The sequence below is a fragment of the Cervus canadensis genome, chromosome 2 (assembly GCF_019320065.1).
Source record: "Cervus canadensis isolate Bull #8, Minnesota chromosome 2, ASM1932006v1, whole genome shotgun sequence".
Classification (NCBI taxonomy): domain Eukaryota; kingdom Metazoa; phylum Chordata; class Mammalia; order Artiodactyla; family Cervidae; genus Cervus; species Cervus canadensis.
Genome location: NC_057387.1, coordinates 58,846,937 through 58,872,073, shown reverse-complemented (window position 1 = coordinate 58,872,073; position 25,137 = coordinate 58,846,937). Strand labels below are relative to the sequence as shown.

At 36.9% G+C, this 25,137-nt stretch overlaps 1 long non-coding RNA gene across 1 annotated transcript in view; it reads left to right on the top strand.

Annotated features, from left to right (window-relative positions):
- LOC122427704 overlaps positions 1 to 25,137 on the top strand; it is a 91,812-nt gene that overhangs the window by 53,773 nt on the left and 12,902 nt on the right. The window contains exon 2 of the long non-coding RNA XR_006265515.1: positions 20,932 to 20,964. This is a non-coding gene — a long non-coding RNA (uncharacterized LOC122427704). The remainder of the gene's footprint in view (positions 1 to 20,931; positions 20,965 to 25,137) is intronic.

The window sequence follows — 25,137 nt, the reverse complement described above, 5'->3', positions numbered from 1 at the left end:
GCCATAGATTTACACGTATTCCCCATCCCGATCCCCCCTCCCACCTCCCTCTCCACCCGATTCCTCTGGGTCTTCCCAGTGCACCAGGCCCGAGCACTTGTCTCATGCATCCCACCTGGGCTGGTGATCTGTTTCACCATAGATAGTATACATGCTGTTCTTTTGAAATATCCCACCCTCACATTCTCCCACAGAGTTCAAAAGTCTGTTCTGTATTTCTGTGTCTCTTTTTCTGTTTTGCATATAAGATTATCGTTACCATCTTTCTAAATTCCATATATATGTGTTAGTATGCTGTAATGTTCTTTATCTTTCTGGCTTACTTCACTCTGTATAAGGGGCTCCAGTTTCATCCATCTCATTAGGACTGATTCAAATGAATTCTTTTTAACAGCTGAGTAATATTCCATGGTGTATATGTACCACAGCTTCCTTATCCATTCATCTGCTGATGGGCATCTAGGTTGCTTCCATGTCCTGGCTATTATAAACAGTGCTGCGATGAACATTGGGGTGCACGTGTCTCTTTCAGATTTGGTTTCTGGAGGTTTTTTAATGTGATGGAATATCCACAGTGATTTCCAACACTCACTGATGCTTCTCAGCTATGCAATTGTCCATTTAGATATGAAGGAGACATAATTTATTAGAGTATCTTCTTGATTTGAAGATGCTCAGTCCTTATCATTTGCTGAGGCTGCTGGAGGAAACAGAGAAACATAATTGCTCTATGCACTTCCTGTTCAGTAGACATGAGGTCTCTTCTGCTGTTTGGTTCATAAGTCCTTCTTGGCCCAGAGTTGACTCAAAAGCATAGTCATAGGGTTGAGGTCACCATAAATATAATGTTGCTGATAACATACATTCTCTTAGATAATAAGGACTTGGTATCAAAGCTGGCTTCCTCCTCTACTTGATCTTTGGACAAAATAATCACTTTTCATTGTCCATTATCCCTTTCCTTTTTTTTTTTTTTTCAATTGAACAGATTTCACTGGAAGATAAACAGTTAAGTCTGATCTCTCTATTAGATAAATGCATTATTTCCTCTGTGTGCTTATTTTAGTGACTGAGAAAAATTCAATAACGAGCCTTAGAAGTGGAAGTTTAGATGAATTTTGCCACACTGGCACTAAAGTAGCCATCATCAGGTATTTAATTAAAATACCAAATAAGACATTTGAATTTTTCTTCCTTGATATAGAGATTACCCAGGATTGGTCAAAGGAAACATTATTTTCTAAAAAAAAAAAAAAAAAGGTTTAAATTAAAGGAATTATATGTGATATGTGATTTTTAAATAAAGTTCCCTTCTATAACTTTTACAACACTTTAAAAGAGCTAGCATTATTTTTGCGGAGAAGGCAATGGCAGCCCACTCCAGTGTTCCTGCCTGGAGAATCCCAGGGACGGCGGAGCCTGGTAGGTTGCTGTCTATAGGGTCCCACAGAGTCAGACACAGCTGAAGCGACTTAGCAGCAGCATCAGCAGCAATATTTTTGAGTGACAAAGGAAATAGCTATAGTTTCCTACAACCTGAGTATGTTGTCTTGTATCACATAATATGCATGTAGATTGAATTAAATGTGCTTGTATTTGAGTGTTTTATGTGGTGTGTGTAAGGGAGAGAGAGAGAAAATTAAATTGAACAAGATGGAATTAAAAATGGGAGAGAGAATAAAATCAAGATAAAATGAAACACACAAAGAATCCAAATACTCCAAAACCCCAAATCCTGATTTGGGTCAGAATCCAAGGGAGCACACATTTTATATATTTCTTGTGTATTCTCTCCCCTTACTTGTCATTCCCCTTCTATTCCGTTATATCTGGTTTAAATCTGTTGGGTAATAAGACAACTCTAGTGAGTTACATTTTTCCCTCCAGTTTAATTTTGATATGAGGTCTGTATAAATGAAAAAATCTGTTTTGAGGCAAATAGCATGACCCAGAGTATAAGAATATTTTTGATGACAGAGAACCAGATTTGTTATAGCAGATTCCAACAGCCATTCTTCTTGGGATGGGTCCTCACAGTGGAGCCTTAAAACATAATGTCCAGCTTGCCAAGGAAACAGGGCTAGTTGTTTCTCTCTCTCTCTAAATAAAATCATATTAAGGAAGAAAGAGGGGGAATACCTATTCACCATGTAAATGGGAACAAATAAAATATTTTGAGATGTACCTCTGCAAATTGTGAAGACCACAGGAGATTGTCTTTATTCCTGATTCTAGATACCCCTCAAATTTTAGAATTCAAAATATCTGACAGAGGAGAATAAAATACTTTTTAAAGACACCTTTATGGGATTGTAGGGAATATTTCTCTCTGATGATAAACTGTCACCACACATCTGGATTTTAGAGCTGGAAAGTGTATTATAAACTATTGAGTTTAACCCTCATTTAATGGATATGTTAACGGAATCATATATGGAAACAGTAAATTATTAATTTTGCAAAGTAAATTAGTGAAAGTCCTGAATAATTTTCCAGGGAGTTTTATGTATTAGAAAAACCTAGGAAATTTTGAGAAAGACATGATAAAAAAGATCCTAAAGTTATTCTTCAATGAACAAGATGCTCTAATTTGACTCATCTAACAACAGGAACAATCTAACTACTCTTTTCAAACCTAAGTGATGTAGGTCTTCCTGATAATCAAGTTCTTTCAGCTTACTTACCCAATATGCCTCTTTATCGTGAATATCACCTTACAACTGAAACTAGTTTATGGGGCACTGCTGTTCCCTGGGTGTTCTTTACTTGGTGGAGAACAAGAGAACCTCTTTCTCAGACACTGTGAACCCACTAACTTTCATCAGTCTAAAATGCATTTAAAATAAACATCAGGCTGGTTGCAAAATTTATATCGCCAACTTCATAGTAACTCTAGCTGTCCATATATTAACTCTGTATGTCCAGGACACATATGCCAATTACATATGTTAAAATAAGAAATGAACAGAAATGATTATTTCTTGATAACTATGTTTGAGAAGAGAGATGAAAATGCAGAATTAAAATAATAGTTCTAATCAGTGTCAGAGAGTGAAACAACTGGGTATATTATCATGGATGTAAAGAAAGTATATATATACAGAAGGTTTATGTTGCTACACATGCCAAAGTGAAACTATTAAATTTTGATATCTTCCCTGAAGAATGCTGAAAATCTTTCATTTTCTTGTGTTTGATATTTCTGAAACCATCTTTTCTCACATGTGAGTTTGGTTAGTTACTATTTCAAACATTATTATATTGAAAACGTTATTATACTGAAAATTCAAATAAAATGATTTTGCTTTGGTCTCAGATTCCACACAGTATTCTCCAATTATTAGTGAAGAAGACTTGATTTTTTCCATATTGAAGCCAGTCTCTTTAATGCTTCAGGACTAAGACACAAATATTTCTGGTTTTAATTTCATGTTACTAATGTCATCAGAGATAGTATATTTTGTTTTTCATTATTTCCCTGATTGGCAATTACCTGACCAGAAGTGGTAAGTACTTCATGACGTAATGCTTGTAAACCATCTGCATGAATGTATAATTTTGCTGAATATGGTTTTGCTACATTGACAAATGGGAACACAACTTGATGGCCTAATAATGTCCTTTCCCTTGCTGGCATTGCTGAGAAAGTTGTGGACAATTTGGTTGTGCTGAAAGAGAATCAAGTGCTGGTTGTAACCATAAAAGCGAATGAAGAGAGAGCAAAAAAATAAATCAGGAGAAACAAGAAAAGGTGACTATCGCACATCTCCCTGTCCATTGCTTGGGAGGCAGAAGGAGGGACAGTAGGGAATAGAGTCATATTTACTGCATCGAGAGGCAACAGAGGATGTTGGTGAAACATGAAAGTGGGGAGCCAGAATCCCTTATCTTAAAGTTTATCTTTAACACTTCCTGCTGTGGGAACAGTGGCAAGTCGCTTAACCTAGGTCTCAGTTACTTAGCTCCAAAATAGGGCTGATAATAATACTTACCTCACAGATCCATTGGGAAGGTTCCACAAAATAAACTTTGTCTTGATCTTTAGTCCAGGGCATGATCCTCTATAAATGTTGACTCTTATTATCACTAAATCTCAAGAGTGTGCTGTGGTTATGATTAGGGAAGCTCTACAGAAAGCTGTAAAGCCAGAGCAAAAGAATATAAATTATTTTTGTTGATAAAAGGGATTTGATATAACAAATATATGCTACCATGGCTACAATGTAAACTTGCTGTAAATAACTTTCAAAGAGTGTAGGATTGCAACAGTCAATTTTAAGTTGGAAGAAAAGTAGAGTTATTATTTTTTAGATCCAAGAATTGCCTAATGGATTCCATACCTAATGTAGAACTGTATGCCTGACTTACTTTCCCTGGCTCCATCTGAATGGGGAAAATGAGAAATCTAGCAGAAGGTGACTTGGCATTTGGAGCAGCACAATTTTATACTCATTTTCCCTGGAGACCCAGTGAGACAAGGATAAGTGAAAACTGCTGGAAAGGGGACACAAGTTTCTACCATTCTTCTTAGGTTAGCAAAATCTTCAGGCTGTAATTCATCACTAGACTAGGTTTAACCTAAACGGAACCCTCTCCTCTGCTTTGTTGGTTAACTGTCTGGCAGAGACTGAAGTAGTAATGTACAGGTACACTTATGATGGAGATAAATGGGCAGGCTTCCTTATGGGTCACAGTTTCTATATTATAAAAATTGTCATAAACATTTTCCTCAGTGGCAGTTTAAAAAATTTTTAAAAATATCATGTATAAAAAAAACAACTTAGAACAATGTTTGGCACATAGTAGTTGTGCTACAACTGTTAATTTTCTTTTGTTCACTCACTTATTTGTTTAGAATTTCTTCCACTCTTTAGAGGCTTTCTTCCCTTATACCCTATTGTGACATCTAATTGAAAGCGTGATGACTTCTCATTTTTCTTGCCTACCTAGTCAATAACCTATCGCTTTTTGTAAGACATTTTATAATTCCTTCCTCTACTTTCTTGGTCCTCTGACACATGTTCTCATTGGTTCCCTTCTGTGCTCGATATTTTCCGTCAGCTCCTCTAGATTCATTTGTCCCCACACTCTCTACTCTGCTCTGCTTTAATGGATTATATCAGTGGTCTCCATTCTTTCTTGCTTCTGGGTGAATTTGACCAATAGATCATGAAAAAAAACAGTGAGTATGAGGGATTTATTTCCTCAGCTCCCTTCTTATGGGGTCACCAGGACCGGTTGCAGCAAGTTAGGTAGACCTTTCCACATAGCTCTTGTCTCATTCGGATTAATACCTGCTCTCTTCTTTCCATCAGACCTGAGGGTAGCTCCTCACTGTTAGTAGGTCAAGATCTCTATAAATATCTCCCTTTTAAACTCTTCTTTAATTACCCCATTTGAGTGTGCTCTTTGTATCCAACTGGGATGCAGGGAAGGATATACTACCTCTGCACTGGGATTCTACCACTCTTGATCTTGTTTCTCTATATTCATATGCACACCTACCTTACATCTAGAATGTTTGATATTTATAAGAAAATCAAAGCACATTTAAATAATACATATGTCAATATAGATCACTCTGGTTTCCAGGTTTCACTGGTCTAATTATTAGATGCCTGAGTAGGTGAGTTTCTAATCTGTAAATACATTTTTCATGGCTTAATGTGAACTGAGAACCTGGATAACAATATAATACATATTTTAGAATTTAATACATAATGGTTTCCTTTCAAGAGCTCTTGTTTGGAAAGTAGTAGCTGGTTGTCAATGGGCTTCACAAATAAGAAGCTCTGACATATGGACCTTCAGGATAGAATTATAAGGAGGTTTCATGTTCTAAGTGTATTTGTTTCATTATACATTTATATGACTAACCAAAACATTAGATAAAATGATAGGTTATTTTAGCAAATTCTAAATTGAATTAGCAACTGTTTTTTATTTTTTATCACTTAAAACCTAAAAGATCTGAAATCAACACCTGAGTAGAAATGTATTCAAGAGCATAAAATACACAGAGAAAGAAGGTTTATTAGAAATTAAATGTCCTCTTTAATTAGAGTTGGTTTTCACATCTGAGGAAAATCAAATGGCCTTTAGCAAATACTTTACAAGCATGGTTTTATATAAGCAAAGGCAGGTGACATAATGATCAGTTATGAGACTGACACACTGTTTCCTTTTATCTTAGCCTGCTCTGCTAAAATTCAAAGTGCTGTATTATACTATAGCATGTCTTTTAGGAACTCTATTAGATGTGTATTTTATTTGCTAATTAATGTTGGTAGTTCCTCAACTTGTAGCCAATAGGGCTCTAGGCATTGCAGCAGAAAGATATTTGATGTGAACTGACATGTACTATTAAGAAACAAAAACTAAATTTATTGTATTTTCTATGTTATAGAAGATTTTTGAAAAGACTTTCTTTGATTCATATGTATTCCCTGGGAAAGATAAATTTTAAGACAGAATTTGACATTCTGGTGTACAAAGAACTGTATATCCTTGCTTGTAAAATATCAAATAACTTCAATAAAGCAATCTTAGGTAAAATTAGCAAAAGTTGTCCAAATGCTATCTTTTTTCCAAGTGTAGCATTGCATTTGTAATGTATATGTTTCAGTCAGCTATATGCTAATGTAAAATAACATAAAATATATCCTATTATCAAATATATATATATATGTATATCCTATTTATTGATTTATTCAGCAAGTATTTATTGAGAATCTCTGATATTCTGGGCAACAGAAATACAGAAGTAAGCTCAACACAGTCTCTGCCCTTAGAAACATTACATATCATTAACCATTTGCTGTAGATATAAGCTCACTTACCCATTAAGAATATAACCATTCAGGACAACCTAAAGACAGAATTGGGATTCCCAGGTGGCATTAGTGGTAAAGAACCCACTTGCCAATGCAGGAGACATAAAAGACATAAAAGATACCTGGGTTGTGAAGATCCCCTGGAGGAGGGGATGGCACCCTACTCTAGTACTCTTGCCTGGAAAATCCCATGAATAGAGGAGCCTGGTAAACTGAAGTCCATAGGGTCGCATAGCCAGACATAAATGAAGTGACTTAGCATGCATGCACAAAGACAGAAAAAGAAAAAAAGTTTAAATATACTGTTATTCAAGCCTTGAAAACAGTGAATTGCTGCTTAGCTACTCTCAAGCAAATTTAAATACCAGGTCTCAGAGTACCTTTTTCTTACTCTTATTTTGAATCAATATGGCTCTTGTCTGTCAATCAAAGTTAAACTTCTTCTTTCCATGGATCCTTAGTTTATACTTTTTTTTTTCCATTTATTTTTATTAGTTGGAGGCTAATTACTTTACAATATTGTAGTGGTTTTTGTCATACATTGACATGAATCAGCCATGGATTTACATGTATTCCCCATCCTGATCCCCCCTCCCACTTCCCTCTCCATGATTCCTCTGGGTCTTCCCAGTGCACCAGGCCTGAGCACTTGTCTCATGCATCCAGCCTGGGCTGGTGATCTGTTTCACCATAGATAATATACATGTTTCGATGCTGTTCTCTCAAAACATCCCACCCTCACCTTCTCCCACAGAGTCCAAAAATCTGTTCTGTACATCTGTGTCTCTTTTTCTGTTTTTCATGTAGGGTTATCATTACCATCTTTCTAAATTCCATATATATGCGTTAGTATACTGTATTGGTCTTTATCTTTCTGGATACTTCACTCTGTATAATGGGCTCCAGTTTCATCCATCTCATTAGAACGATTCAAATGAATTCTTTTTAATGGCTGAGTAATATTCCATGGTGTATATGTACCACAGCTTCCCTATCCATTCGTCTGCTGATGGGCATCTAGGTTGCTTCATGTCCTGGCTATTATAAACAGTGCTGCGATGAACATTGGGGTGCACGTGTCTCTTTCAGATCTGGTTTCCTCAGTGTGTATGCCCAGAAGTGGGATTGCTGGGTCATATGGCAGTTCTATTTCCAGTTTTTTAAGAAATCTCCACACTGTTCTCCATAGCGGCTGTACTAGTTTGCATTCCCACCAACAGTGTAAGAGGGTTCCCTTTTCTCCACACCCTCTCCAGCATTTATTGCTTGTAGACTTTTGGATAGCAGTCATCCTGACTGGCGTGTAATGGTACCTCATTGTGGTTTTGATTTGCATTTTTAAAAATAGATTTCAGTTGCATTGTTAATGTTATTACCACCTATTAGTACTACATAGTTTGACCTTATTTAAATGTCAATAAATAGTATCTTTGAGGTATTTAGTTTCTCACACATATCTATGTTTTTCCTAGAAATGATGGCCTTTTTATGTCATCATGAAAAATGGTTTTATTTTCTAACAGTATTACCTGATTGCTAGATTTATATATTCTATATAATTTACAGATAAAAAAACCATGATGAAGTGACTGAGTAACCCATTGTCCACTCTTATGTGTTCAGGAAATGTTCAAATAAGACTTGGGCAAGGTATGCATAATGACAAGTTTGCAGAGGGCAATTCAGGAACCTTACTGACTTCCCAAGACAGTGTCAAAGATCTCATTAACTTTACAACCATTATAAAAAGAAATAAAAAACAATAATGGAAATATAACAGTTATAATGTGATTAATATAAAATGAATTATTAATGGCACAATGAAATGAAACTATGGTAGAAAACTGTAATATAACTAGAAACAGTGTAACCTATAACTATATATTTAAAAAGGCATTAAAAATCACAACTGCTCCCAGTCTGGTTACCCAAGTTGAATATCATGAAATGGCTAATGGTTCACATGATACTTCCAAAGTTTAGAGAGCAGCAGGGATAGAAAAATTCATTTGTCATTTGAGCCCTTATGAATGACTAAGAGAATTACGTTCTTCTCCACATTCACCAGGTAACCGCAGGAAGGGTGGGAGGCAAATGCTAGTGGCCCACGACATCTAACACAAGAACTGAAAGCTGTGCAGCTGTTGGTGAAGGAAGGAAATGTCGTTTAGTGTGGGTGGAGAAATAGAATCTTCTGAAAGGGAAAGTAAGATTCCGGCAGGAAGGAATTGCAGATCACATAATATTGAAATCACTGATCCTGAAAATAGTACAGAAGTAGTCTTGAGTATTCAGAGTCTATGTTTTGGAATAATCAACCCAGCGGTTGTTCTTCCCATTTCACATGGGTATGTTTGCGAAACGACAGTGCTGCTAGTGGAATCTGGTTATGAAACATGACTGCAAAACCATTCAGAGGGAAGGAAGAATAGACCTCCTCTAAAATAATTTTATATCACTATCCTGAAAGACTATTTGGAAAAACTTTAAATGCAAAAAAAAAAGTTACAGGAAATTGCTGAAACCTTTAGTAGAATTTTCATAAAGACTCTAAAAGATTATGTTGTAAAAGACAATCAGAGATTGAAAGTATTGTTATGGATTAGACTTCATATGAAGAAGAAACAAAGAATAAGAATCTACGGGCCATTTTCTATATGATGAAAGGTGAATGGATACCCTGAAGACTACTGTGACTGGAGTGGTTCAGTATATTTATGACCTGAGGACAGAGAAGAGGAGGGGGAGGGGAGGGATACACTGCTAGATCTGCCAGTAATAATAAATTATTCAGATTAAGGATTGGTAAACACCCAGAACCCAATTTCAGATATAAAAAGTATTTTTGAAGTCCTTAAAACGTGTAAGGAGTTTAAAAATCTTTGAAGGTTCATAGACTAAACTACTTTAGAAATTACATAAAAGTAATTTTATTGCTTACTTTATTCAGTAGTTATTATATTCAATCTCAAATAAGCCAGCATTTTAGTCACTGGCCAAGAAATTTCTATAAAGTTTGTGAGGGGCAGAAATCTTTCAGATGCCTTTTATTAGGTGCTTCAAATGTAATATAGAAAACATTAGTGAGGAGAAATTATAAAAAATTATAACACTATGACCCTTTCAATTTTAGAATGAGTTATCTGTGTATTAAGTGCTGATGATGTAGGTTAGAAGTCCATAGGGAGCGCTTAAACATATGAGGGGGGCACAAAATGAATATCCTTATTTTTCATTTTCTCTGGCCATGCTCAGGCATAATACAGATCAATTAACTTTCTAATCCATTAATAAGTATGGGTTCTCACCTGAATGTGCTTAAATGAAAGTCTAAAAATATCCCAATTCAAGACTGCAGTAGTTTCTTATTTTGCCTCTTTGCTTCAACTCAAAATTTATTGCTGAAATCAAACCATACTGTAACTAACTGTAACCTACTAGTGTACTTTATCCAAGGACTATAACCTTTGTACGCCTTCTTGAAAAAAGTTGTTTTTTGTGTGTGTGATTATATTCCTTGTGACATAGGTGAATTTATCCAGAAAATTTATAATAAAAAAGCTGTACAAGGTATTGGACATCTAAAAGAGACATGAGGTAACATGCAGTGTGAAATGTGCTGGAATGTAGAAAAATAACTTTGTGCATGTGAGCCCTGCAACACCCACCACATGCCAGAGTTAACCTCTGGGAATAACGAATTGTATTCATTAGAAAAACAAAGTGGGTGATAATGGACTAAAATCATGGAATCTTCCAATTAGACAGTTTTACTATGAGCAAATGATGAAAGAATTTTCTAAAGTGAAACTACTTAGACATTTCTACCAGCTATTACAGAAGAGAAACTTGTAGAAATCATCTAGCACTTTTTGAAAAGATAAATAAATTTTAGAGGAGAAGGAAAAATGAAGAAGAAAACTAGGAGAAAAAAAGCTGGGGACTAGTACTTTTTAAGATTTAGGTTTAGGAGCTAAGACTTGTCACTTTTTATTGGTTAATAAGATTGAGGAAATAGATGGCAAGTATAGATGATGGTAAAAAGACTGGATACAACCCAAACACCCTTTAAAGTGTATATCTTTTTTATGGAATTCCTTTTTTCTTTCTTGACACTCTCACAGAGGATTTAGTTCACTGTTCCAAGTTTAACTTGCACTTACAACCTGATGACATTTAAATAAATGTCTTCAACCCCAATATCTCTCAGAAGCTCCAGATCTGAATTTTCAGGTGTTTCTTGGACATAGGTACCCAAATGTTTGAGCATCTCAAACTCAACCTATTTGTTGCTCTCCAATTCCATTTCAAAACTTCCTGCATTCATTCTCTTAGTCGATGCACCGCTATATACAAAATTACCCAAGCTAGAAGTATTAGAGTCAAGTCTAACTACTTTCTCTGTGTAGCTCCCTAAATCCCATCCAGAGAGCATTTTCATCAATAATATTTTCATAAAAATTTTACCAAGTCCACTCTTTTTTTAGACAGCATTGCTCTAGAGACATGTATTGGTTATTTTCTTCTTTTGTTCCTTTTTCTTTCTTTCTTCTTCTCTTTCTGTTTTTCTTTGGTTTTGCCTTACAACTGGCAGGGATCCTAGCTCCCAGACCAGGGATGGAACTGGCCCTTGGCAACAGCAAAAGCACAGAGCCCCAAACACTGGACCATCAGGGAACTCTTGACCATTTATTTTCTGGATGATTTCATAGTTTCCACTTAACTATATTTCATCTCTCTCCTCCTCCAGTCTGTGTTTCATATAACTCCTGGTTATATTTCTTACATGGATATATATATATGTCTCCACCTATTCTTTGCAAAGACTATTCATAATCCCCAAATTCCTAACAAAGGGGACTGAATTCTTTATCTTGTACTATACATTCCAGGAACATTGGATTTAATGATTATTCCATGAGAAAGCCTGGGTTTTATGCCTCATTTTCTTGCTTTAGAATCCCCTTTCCTTAGAATTAACTTCTTCCAACTTCTTCTTATGTAACTTGTAAAATGTCTGGTTATCTTTAAACTTCTAAATCAAATACCACCTCTTCTGTCAGAATTTTCCTGACTCTCCCTTGCAGGGTTATTTCATTTTGTATTAATTAAATTTATTTAATCCCTCTGTTAAAACATGAACCAAATGGTATTAGAGGTTGTTTTTGTTTATTTGATTCTATATATTTACTTCTCTGCTCCATTATTTTTCTCTGACATTGTTTTAATCCTACAGTTTCTTTTGTAAGATAATAAAATCCTTGAAGTCAAGGACCTTCGTATATGTGCTAGGTAGAAGGTTAAACGTGTAGCAGTACCTCAGTAAAGGTATGATGAATAAACCAGTTAAGAGAGAGACTTGCAAATAAGAACTTGAGAGATTTGAACAGTGACTGTGAGTAAAATTAAAATGATTTTTGACTGATAGTAAAGTTCAGCTAAGATGACAACCTTCATAATGGGCCTAATTGGCAGATGAAGTGCTGGAATTAACACTGGCAGAACAACAAGGGAGAAAAGAGAACTTAAGCTAATGGAAACACTGGTACAGTTGAAGTGATTATCCAAGGAGTCCAGAGTAGTTAGATAAATGAATCAAGATGGACCAATTGATCAAAGTGAGCCTAAGACCACAAGGGAAAAAGGAACCCTTGTACACTGTTGGTGGGAATGCGGGTTATAAAGCTGTTAAAGACAACAGAATGGAAATTCCTCAAAAGTTTAAAAATAGAACTACTGCAAGATCCATTGATCCCTCTTCTGGGTTTACAACTAAAGGGAATGAAATCAGTATCTCAAAGAGATATCTGTACTCCCATGCTTGTCGCAGCTGTATTCACAGTAGTCAAGATACAGAAACAACCTAGATGTCCACTGATTGATAAATGGATAAAGAAATTATGATATTTCTAACCCACTCCAGTACTCTTGCCTGGAAAATCCCAAGGACGGAGGAGCCTGGGAGGCTGCAGTCCATGGGGTCACAATGAGTCCGACATGACTGAGCGACTTCATGTCACATGTTGTTGCAAATGGTAAGATCTCTTCTATTCTATATGTATATGTGTGTTTTCTTAGTCACTCAGTCGTGTCTGATTCTTTGTGAGCCTATGGACTGTAGCCCACCAGTCTCTTCTGTCCATGAGATTTCCCAGGCAAGAATACTATGGTGGGTTGCTATTCCCTACTCCAGGGGATCTTCCCGACCCAGGGATTGAACCCAAGTCTCTTGCATCTCCTGTATTGACAAGTAGAGTCTTTACCACTGTGCCACTTGGGAAGCCCATTCTATATGTATAATGGAATATTATTTGGCTTAAAAAAAGAAGATCTTGCCATTTGCAACAACATGGATGATCCTGGAAGGCATCATGCTAAGTGAAATGAGCCAGAGAAAGGAAAATGCTACATTGCTACATGATCTCACTTAGAATCTAAAAAAGTTGAATTCACAGAAGCTGAGAGCAACAGGGTTGTTACCAGTGGCAGGGAATTAGGGAAAATGGGAGATTCTGGTCATAGGGTACAAAATTGCAGTTATGTGGGATACATTCTAGAGATCTAATGTATAGAATGATGATAGTAGTTAATAATATTGCATCGTATACTGAAAATTTGCTAAAAGAGCAGATTTCAGGTGGTTTTTTACCACAGACTAACAAAAATGGTAACTATGTAAGGACATGAATATATTAATCAGCTTGACTATAGTAATAATTTCATTATTATATGTATATAACAGCATCATGTTGTATACTTTACATATAAACAGTTTTAAAGATAAAGTGTGTTCACAGGGGGAAAATGAGAAAGGTAATGAGGTAACCACAAGGCAGTGAGCCCATATTTTGTGCTGGACACAGATGCAAATGGAAATCAGGAGACTTGATCTATGTTTTCATACCTACCCTAACTATTTGGATAACCATTAGTACTTCATTTAATAACTTGAGTGCTTATTTTCCTCACCTATACAATGAAACTTGGATGATCTGAGACTTATAACTAAGTCAATTTTAAACTTACTGGGCCAGAAGAGAATGTAATAAAACCACATCTGGATATTCTGTAACATCAGTGAATAGAGAGCTTGCTCAGGGTAAGTAAGAGCTGGAGACTCAGAGCTGGGAGTCATGGTGGAGATCACCATGCATTCACTAGAACACTTTTCCATTTACTCCTTGGTACAGTTTGACTCCACCCTTCAGCCTTCCTTTCAGTTAAGTGTAATGATATCACTGAATTTTGATTAGTGCAATATAGGCTCAAAGTGATGGCTGCAACTTCCAAGCTGAGTCCAAAACAGAACTAAGAGAAAACACAACATTCCCGCTTAATACTTTATGCTCTTTCCCCCCCCCTCATCTATTATCCAGAACACAGAGTATCTAGTGAAGGATCCTGAGCTCTCAAGGGAGGAAAAAGCCAATTGTAGAAGAGCTGCCTAAAGAGGTACTGATCAGGAACATGTTGGTGGGATCATTGAATGAACCAAAATTTTACATGTTTGCCTTCTATGAATAATGCAGAAATCATCCATATAGAAAGGATAGTTGAAGATAGTGATTTTAATCATTGAAAGGCTCAGAAGAAAGATTGAAGAATAAAGGACTAAGGACAGAGTCCTGAGAAACACAACTGAAGAATGTAAAAGAAAAACCAACCAAAGAGTGAAGAGTAGGAAGAAAAATTTAAGATACCTCATCCCTGAAATCAAAGTAGAAAAGAATCTTCAGGAAGAAATAGGTCAAGATCAGTAAGAAAATTGCATTTAGAGTTACTGAGAAGAGGTTGTTACTAAATTAATGGAACATAATCAATAAAAGTTTATTTAAAATGAGAGTAATCTGAACCTTTTTTGAAGAAGCATAAGAGCCTATAATATGGAGATACTAAGGAGAAGCTCATGGAATTCAAATTATTATAGAAAGTAGGAAGGAATTATTTTTATAGTACAAGCAAATGGAGTAAATTTAGAGAGGAGGCAAAAAATTTTCTTTGAAGGGAAAGATAAGAGAACAGAGAGCAATCCTGACACAAAACATGTTTTTTGTTTCATTTCTGTAAGGAAGCAGTGCTCTGACTGAAACTGGGAATAAAAAACACTTACATTGGTTACTATGTATTGGAGCCATGCTGTAAAAGAATCATGAAATAATCCTAAAATCTTCTTGATGTAACCCCTGGCAGTTTCCAATTATAAATAAAAATGTAGAATCAGGGAAGAAGAAAAATTTACATGCAGCATAATGTATTTTGGGGCCATTTAAAATACATCCATCTCTTCCAATGCTAATTAGGCAACTAATTTGACTTGGGTAGCTATACTGGTGTGAAGAATTTTGAACAAATAGCACAAAAGACATTTTCTCTTTGATAAAGTGAAATGTCCAACAAATGACATTGATGATAAAAACAATTCTTAATCTAATGTCCTCTTATCCAAGCACAGTTAGTGAGCAATAACTGATCATGTTCATGGTTTATTGTTCTACTTTTCTTCCTACAAGACATATTTAATAGGCTGCTAATAAGATCAGGAAAAATAACTTAGCAAAAGAAAGGTAGAATCAGTAACATTTGACCTCTCTGGGCCTTAATTTACCACATGCATATTTATTAATCACCAAGGTTCAGTCAAGTTATTAAAAATTCTAATTCTAGGGATGCAGCACTTTCCAACTGATTCCAATGGAGAAAAGATTACTCAATCAGATTAAAAACAGGTAAGTAAGTGACCATTTTCTGATATTAGAGAAAGGAAGTATAGCATATTTTCTAGACTAATATAAGCTTGAACATTGGTAAAGTCTCTTTCTCTGGTTCTCCAGACAAGGTCTAAATGCTACTTTCGTCACATTTTAAAATGTCTAGCAACAACCTAAATGCTAATCCCAATTCTGAAAATGTTATTATTATGTTTCTTTGGTTAATACTGAATGACATTTAAGAAAATGCTCTAAAGGAAAAAGATACAAGCTCATTGTTTGTAGACAAGGATCAATATGATAAATGCTGCCACATTCATTTTCTAAGCAACCCCTGCAGTAGCTTGAGTGATTATATAGTTTGGGCAAGTTCAGTTCAGTTCAGTCACTCAGTCGAGTCCAACTCTTTGTGACCCCATGAACTGCAGCACACCAGGCCTCCCTGTCCACCACCAACTCCCGGAGTTTACCCAAACCCATGTCCACTGAGTCGGTGATGCCATCCAACCATCTCATCCTCTGTCGTCCCCTTCTCCTTCTGCCCTCAATCTTTCCCAGGATCAGGGTCTTTTCAAATGAGTCAGCTCTTTGCATCAGGTGGCCAAAGTATTGGAGTTTCAGCTTCAACATCAGTCCTTCCAATAAATATTCAGGACTGATCTCATTTAGGATGGACTGGTTGGATCTCCTTGCAGTCCAAGGGACTCTCAAGAGTCTTCTCCAACACCATAGTTCAAAAGCATCAATTCTTTGGCACTCAGCTTTCTATATAGTCCAACTCTCACATCCATACATGACTACTGGAAAAACCATAGCCTTGACTAGACAGACCGTTGTTGACAAAGAAATGTCTCTGCTCTTTAATATGCTGTCTAGGTTGGTCATAACTTTTCTTCCAAGGAGTAAGCATCTTTTAATTTCATGGCTGCAATAACCATCTGCAGTGATTTTGGAGCCCCCCAAAATAAAGTCAGACACTGTTTCCACACTTTCCTCATCTATTTGCCATGAAGTGACGGGACCAGATGCCATGATCTTAGTTTTCTGAATGTTGAGCTTTAGGCCAACTTTTTCACTCTCCTCTTTCACCTTCATCAAGAGGCTCTTTAGTTATTCTTCACTTTCTGCCATAAGGGTGGTGTCATCTGCATATCTGAGATTATTGATATTTCTCCAGGAAAACTTGATTCCAGTTTGTGCTTCACCCAGTCCAGCATTTCTCATGATGTACACTGCATGTAAGTTAAACAAGCAGGGTGACAATATACAGCCTTGAAGTACTCCTTTTCCTATTTGGAACCAGTCCGTTGTTCCATGTCCAGTTCTAACTGTTGCTTCCTGACCTGCATACAGGTATCTCAAGAGGCAGTTCAGGTGGTCTGGTATTCCCATCTCCTTCAGAATTTTCCACAGTTTATTGTGATCCACACAGTCAAAGGCTTTGGCATAGTCCATAAAGCAGAAATAGATGTTTTTCTGGAACTCTCTTGCTTTTTCGATGATCAAGTGGATGTTGGCAATTTGATCTCTGATTCCTCTGTCTTTTATAAAACCAGTTTGAACATCTGGAAGTTCATGGCTCATGTATTGCTGAAGTCTGGTTTGGAGAATTTTGAGCATTACTTAACTAGTGTGTGAGATGAGTGCAATAGTGTGGGAGTTTGACCAGTCTTTGGCATTGCGCTTCTTTGGGACTGGAATGAAAACTGACTTTTACAGTCCTGTGGCCATTGCAGAGTTTTCCAAATTTGCTGACATATTGAGTGCAGTACTTTCATAGTGTCATCTTGTAGGATTTGAAATAGCTCAACTGGTATTCCATCACCTCCACTAGCTTTGTTCATTGTGATTCTTCCTAAGGCCCACTTGACTTCACATTCCAGGAAGTCTGGCTCCAGGTGAGTGATCACACCATCGTGATTATCTCGGTCGTGAATATCTTTTTTGTACCGTTCTTCTGTGTCTTCTTGCCACCTCTTCTTAATATCTTCTGCTTCTGTTAGGTCCATTCCATTTATGTCCTTTATCGAGCCCATCTTTGCATGAAATGTTCCCTTGGTATCTCTAATTTTCTTGAAGAGATCTCTATTCTTCTCATTCTATTGTTTTCCTCTATTTCTTTGCATTGATCACCGAGGAAGGCTTTCTTATCTCTCCTTGCTATTTTTTGGCACTCTGCATTCAAATGGGTATATCTTTCCTTTTCTCCTTTGCTTTTTGCTTCTCTTCTTTTCACAGTTATTTATAGGGCCTCCTCAGACAGCCATTTTGCCTTTTTCATTTCTTTTTCTGGGGGACGGTCTTGGTCCCTGTCTCCTGTACAATGTCACGAACCTCCATCCATAGTTCATCAGGCACTCTGTCTATTGGATCTAATGCCTTGAATCTATTTGTCATTTCCACTATATAAGCATAAGGGATTTGGCTTAGGTCATATCTGAATGGTCTATTGGTTTTCCCTACTTTCTTCAATTTAAGTCTGAATTTGGCAATAAGCAGTTCATGATCAGAGCCACAGTCAGCTCCTGGTCTTGTTTTTGCTGACTGTATAGAGCTTCTCCATCTTTGGCTGCAAAGAATATAATCACTCTGATTTTAGTGTTGGCCATCTGGTGATGTCCATGTGTAGAGTCTTCTCTTGTGTTGTTGGAAGAGGGTGTTTGCTATGATCAGTGTGTTCTCTTGGTAAAACTATATTAGCCTTTGCCCTGCTTCATTCTGTACTCCAAGGCCAAATTTGCCCGTTACTCTAGGTGTTTCTTGACTTCCTCCTTTTGCATTCCAGTCCCCTATAATGAAAAGGACATCTTTTTTGTGTTTTAGTTCTAAAAGGTCTGTAGGTCTTCATAGAACTGTTCAACTTCAGCTTATTCAGCGATACTGATCGGGGCATAGATTTGGATTACAGTGATATTGAATGGCTTGCCTTGGAAACGAACAGAGATCATTATGTCATTTTTGAGATTGCATCTAAGTACTGCATTTCAGACTCTTTTGTTGACTATGATAGCTACTCCATTTCTTCTAAGGGATTCTTGCCCACAGTAGTAGATATAATGGTCATCTGACTTAAATTCACCCATTCCAGCCCATCTTAGTTCGCTGATTCCTCGAATGTCAATGTTCACTCTTGCCATCTCCTGTTTGACCACTTCCATTTTGCTTTGATTCATGGACCTAACATTCCAGGTTCCTATGCAATATTGCTCTTTACAGCATTGGACCTTGCTTCTATCACCAGTCACATCCACAACTGGGTATCGGTTTTGCTTTGGCTCCATCCCTTCATTCTTTCTGGAGTTATTTCTCCACTAATCTCCCGTAGCATATTGGGCACCTACTGACCTGGGGAGTTCATCTTTCAGTGTCCTGTCTTTTTGCCTGTTCATACTGTTCATGGGGTTTCAAGGCAAGAATACTGAAGTGATTTGCTATTCCCTTTTCCAATAGACCGTATTTTGTCAGAACTCTCCACCACGACCCGTCTGTCTTGTGTTGCCCCACACGGCATGGCTTAGTTTCACTGAGTTAGACAAGGCTGTGGTCCATGTGACCAGGTTGGCTAGTTGTCTGTGATTGTGGTTTCAGTCTGTCTGCCCTCTGATGCCCTCTTCCCAGTGCCTTCAGTCTTACTTGGGTTTCTCTTACCTTGGATGCGGGATATCTCTTCACATCTGCTCCAGCAAAGCGCAGCCGCTGCTCCTGACCTTGGATGTGGGATATCTCCTCTCGGCCGCCACTCCTGATCTTGGATGTGGGGTTGCTCCTCTTGGCCACTCTTGTGCTGTGCAGTCGCCAGCTTGTACAAACTTGAGGACTAATAGTATTGGTATTTATAATACAGCACAGTGTCTACTTAAAAGCTAATAGAATTTTCAGTAATTGTCTGCATGACCCAAGGACTGACTCAGAAACTGACTTATCTTTTGCTGTAAACTAGCTATGCCAAAACCAAGACTTGTATGTGTTGATATATTGATATAGTCTTATGGTCATATTATCTCAGTGCAAACTAAAATTATAATTGTAACAGTTAATATAATTGATGAAATGCATTTAAGAAAGATATTACTTAACCTAAATAAAGGAGCTTTTTGTTACAAAATTCAAAACAATCATCAGTAGTAACCCTATAACTTATTAAATAGAAATCTTACACGATTTGGCTTAGCAATAAAAAGTGTGTCAAGTCAGGGAAAACTGCTAAGGGGGTGACTTCAGTCTTGATCACCTTGTTTTATTCTTTTTGTGGTTTTGAGAAAATGAAATAAACCTTGGTAAAGAGATCAAAATGTTAGAGAGAGGAGATAGCATCATTTTCTTTCCTGATTAGTCTATGAGAGCAATTAAATGCAAGCTGTAGAGCAGAATTTTTCTTTTTTGAGAGGGGGATAGGACATGTTATGTAACCACATTCCTTTTGAATGCTGTTTTACATGTTGAGATGGCTAAGGTCTCTTACTAATTGGAATACCTTTGTGTGGGACTCATGTTGGGATGACATTGAGCTGAGGGGACCATGTGGGGTGTGAAAAGGCAGTAAGATAGTTTTTATACTTTTGTAATTTGTCTTTGCATTTTAAGTTTTGTATAGGTCGACTCCTCCCGCTGTTCTTAAGCATTGGCTTGACCTGCTTCTATTTGTTAATCATGCTTCATATCTGATGTTACCAATCAGGTGAAAGGTGGCTATCGATCTTATTCATGGGTCTATTTTTTGGACTGGTGCCCACATGGGCTGGGCATGGAAATTTTTTGTTCAGCTACAAATTACTATTATTAGCTATGGAAAAGAACCACCTCTGTTTCAAAAGGTATTTAGACCTGAGTGGTTTCATCTTAGTGTTATAAGGTAGAAAAACACTGGATTTGAAAGACCTAGGTTTCAAGTCCAAGATATACCACTTATTAGTTATAACTCTAGTCAATTTATTGGATCTTAACAGTAAAATGGGGAGATTAATCCTAATATTTTTATTTGCTTGTGATGTTTCTGATATTTAACTTATATTAGTAAGCATTGCCTATTATGATTTTGGAAGTGAATAAATATATAAGAAAAAATGACCATCTACTTAAATATCATTTCTTATTTAGATTCTAGAGATTATATCCAAGAGATGGAACATGTATTCTCTGTTGTTCAATGTTTGTTATTTAATGATGTATAATACGTAATCTCAACTGCATTTCCAGGTGCCTTTGATCAGTTTGTGTACCAGATACAAACTTGTTTAGAGAGCTAAGTTCTACTTGTCATTACCAGCTTTATTTGAATAGATTTTTCATTGAAATTAATATTGTTTCTTAATGAAAAGATGGGTTGGTAATAACTTTAAGGGTGAGCTTTACTGACATGTTTGCTCTCCTTTTTTCCTTTCTTCCTTCAGAAGTTTCTTGGCATTCCTCTCAGCATGAAGCAGGTAAGGATCCCACTGGGCACACGGTAATCTTTGTGGATAAATGGTCCATATAGAAAAATCTGTTGGCTTATCATCTAGTGACAGCCTCCCAACGACCTTTCTCCCTACTGTGAGAGTCACTGGCTGAATCATAAGTTGATTAACAGTGAAAAAAAAGAAAAAGAGTCTCCTAGGGTATAACAAATAGGCATTGTCATACATACAGCAGCTGAAAATGAAACCAACACAATATTTTTCTGGAGGAGAGTTTGGTACATATATTGACATTCTTAAAATATGGTTACTCTTTGATCTAGTAATTTCACATTTATGAAATTATTATAAAAAAACAGTTAACTGTACAAATGGGTATGTACAAGGATGTTCATTGCAGCATTGTTTATAATAATGAAAAATTGGATACTAAATGGTCAACAAAAGGGTTACGGTATTTTTATCTGACAGAATAACACATATCCTTTTAAAAATGTAAAAAATACATAAAGCTATAAGAAAATATAAAATAAAGTTAGGTGAATTAAAGCAATATATTAAACTGTACAGTTATGTGACATTTGTGATAAAATATTTATGTTTATATACTAGATAAAAACTGCAGAGATGTGTTTCAAAAGGCACAAGAGTTGCATTAGTACTGTTAAAGGTGATCTCATTTTCTTCTTATGCTTTTCTATACAATAAGCATGCTTTCATTTTGTAATCACTTAAAGATAATTGCAATATTGAAAGCATGTCTGTTTTCTAGAATTATAAATGCCATCAGCAGGTATTTTTAAAATCTTTGTTCATTGCTGTATGCTCAAAACTTTAGAAGAATAACTAACCACAGTAGGGACTCAATTAGTAACTGTTTAGTGTATGAGTACTTGCTCTATTCTTTTCTTTTCAAACACTATCAGAGATCTAGCAACTTCTTAGGACAGTTATGTTGAAATAGAAAGGAGCTCAGATGTCCCAGTTCCCCAAAGAGAATATACAGAAAAATCTTAGAGACTTAAGGTAATATTGTTAATGCTTTAAAAATACCCACAGTTTAGTTCATTTTATTTTTGGATTTTAAGGTGGAGTGAAATAAAGTGAAAGAGACTCAGTCATATCCCACTCATTGCGACCCCATGGACTATACAGTCCATGGAATTCTCTAGGCCAGAATACTGGAGTGGGTAGCCATTCCCTTCTCCAGGGGATCTTCCCAAACCAGGGATCAAACCCAGGTCTACCGCATTGCAGACAGATTCTATACCAGCTGAGCCACAAGGGAAGCCCTTTAAGGTGGAGACCAGGTATCAAAACAAAGAGATAACAAATGACAGTGTATAAAAAGTAGTTATTTGTTTCCCTATTTATTCAACAAAAATTATATAAAGTGCTGAGACTCTAGCAGCAAATTATAGTTTATATTTGTTGTAGTGTTAGTCTCCCAGCATCTCCTAAATTCACTAATAACTGGGGAATTTCTCAGTCACCAGGTAAATTCCAGATACTTAATTTTCAAACTTCTCTTACAACTAGGGCCCAAGAATTTGATCTAGATTTACTCCATCACACATTTCCATGCAAAATTTTGGTTAGGGGACATATTTCAGGAAGAAGAAAGCACAATGTGGAATTCATTTTTCTGGTGATGGTAACTGGAGGAGAACTATTGTATTGTATGGGAGAACTATTGTATTGTATGGGTTTCAATTACTGCACCTTGGGGTTGAAACCCAGGTTTCAGTAGACAGGAAAAGCTGGGGCTCCCAGCAACAATGGAAAACTGTCTTGTTATCAACATTTTCACTGTAATTTGTATTTTGTCCTGGTTGGATAGCCTCCAGTGATTCTTTGGCCTTTACAAGGATTCTTTGAATTGCCTAAAATTGTCCCACCATGCTCCCCTTTCTAAGAATAGAAAACTCAACACAACATTTCCTATCATCTTGTATTCTACCTTACCACAGTCACCCAATCCCACTGCATGCCAAATATTGCTACCACCAAACTTCAGTTTTAGGTGTCCATTCCTTAATCACTATCTTTTTTCTCCAGGCCTCTCCTTCAAGTTTTCCTGCCTCAGTAATTCTTTGAACGTTTGATTCTACCCTTTTCACTGTCTATTGTTACCATTCATGTCCTCACTTCCTTCCTCAGTTGGTTATTGAGTGATATGTTATTATAATAATTATTTCACACATGTTAATTCTGACTGGTGTCACTTTACACTCAACCCTCAGAATATCAAAATGCCCTTTAGAGATGTCCAGATAGCCTGATATGTCTCTGCTCAGTCAGTCTCCTCTTACATATCTGAGACAATTTCTGACAACATCCTTCTCTCTTATCCCCATCTATAGGATGCCAAATTGACTGTCCCTGTAAGTTATACCACCTAATTTACCACGTCATTTGTGTCTGCACCCAAGTACTGTGCATCTCAGTCCATTATGGTACTTGAACTGTCTTTGGTCCACAGAGACTACCCTTTATTTTCTCATCCTGAATTGCTTCATTCTACCTGCTAAAGGAACTGGCAATTAGCCCCTCTCAATTCAGATCATTGACATTTTCTTTTTCTTGTCTTTATTTATTTGGCTGCATCGGGCTTTAGTTTCAGCACACAGGATCTTTGTTGCATCATGTGGGATCTTTCGTTGTGGCACACAGACTCTAGTTGTGACACACAGGCTCCAGAGCTCGTGGGCTTGGTAAATGTAGCATGTGGTCTTGGTTGCTATGCAGTGTGTGAAATCTTGGCTCCCTGACCAGCTCCCTGACCAGGGATCAAACCCACATCTCCTTCAGTGCAAGGCAGATTAACCCCTGGACCACCTAGGAAATTCCCACATTTTTTTTTTTTTAACAAGATTGTTTCCATCAGTGTACCATAAATTGTAAAATATTCTACAAATAATTATAGATTGACCTCATTACATTCTCCAGTGAGCTAAGCATTTCTCTGCTCTCCTTTATAGCAAACTTCCTCAAAAGAGTTGTTTCTTAGTTTTCACTTTCTCGTATCTGCAGTCACCTCAGGACAAGCTGCCACAACCAGTTTTCAGCCTGGACCACTGCAGTAGCCTCTTCTGTGTCTCCTTGCTTCCTCACTCCACCGACCTATACTCTAGAGCCACTAGAATGAGCTTTTAGAAATAAAAATAAGGTCAAGTCACAGCTTATGAAATTTCCCAGTGCTTTCATCTTACTGAAATAAAAGTCACAAGGCCTTGCCAGAGCCTATAAGAGACTGAGCTAACATCAGGGTTACTTTTCCTACCTCATCTCCCATTTCTTTAACCCTTCCCCCTCCTTTGTTCCTCTTCTTTTGTTAAAACATTCTAAAAATGCTCTTATCGATGAGCTAGTGAGTTTGTTGTTTCTTTTCCCTTGAATATTCTTCCTGTAAGTGGTAACTGTCTATGTGCTTGCATGCATGCTAAGTTGCTTCAGTCCTGTCCAACTCTGTGTGACCCCATGGACTGCAGCCTACCAGGCTCCTCTGTCCATGGAACTCTCCAGGGAAGAATACTGGAGTGGGTTGTCATACCCTCCTCCAGAGGATCTTCCCAACCCAGAGATCAAACCTGTGTCTCTTATATCTACCTGCATTGGCATGTGGATTCTTTACCAGTAGTGCCACCGGGGAAGCCCCAGTTACTGTCTCTCTTAATTCAAAATTTTGTTCACATATTACAGCTCAGTGGAAAATTTTTCTCCTCATTCTATATATGTATCTATCTATCTATCTATAGATATAGATATAGATATTTCCTGATTGCTCTTTGTTTATCCTGATTTCTTTTTCTTCAAATGACTTATTACTTTTGACATATAGGAATTTCCTGATGACTCAGATGGTAAAGAATCTGCCTGAAATGCAGGAGACCCGGATTCAATTCCTGGTTCAGTAAGATCCCCTGGAGAAGGGCATGGCAACCCACTCCAGTATTCTTGCCTGGAGAATTCCATGGACAGAGGAGCAAGGAGGCTATAGGCCATGGTGTCCCAAAGAGTTGGACATGACCAAGCACCTAACACCCCATTTTCTGACATATATTATGCAATTATTTGTTTATTATCAACTTACTCCCAGTAGAATATTATCACCTTGAGAGCAAGAATCTTGTTATGATCGTTGCTACATTTCCAGTGCTTAGTGGCACTGAGTAAATAATGAATGAGTTTGTTGAATGA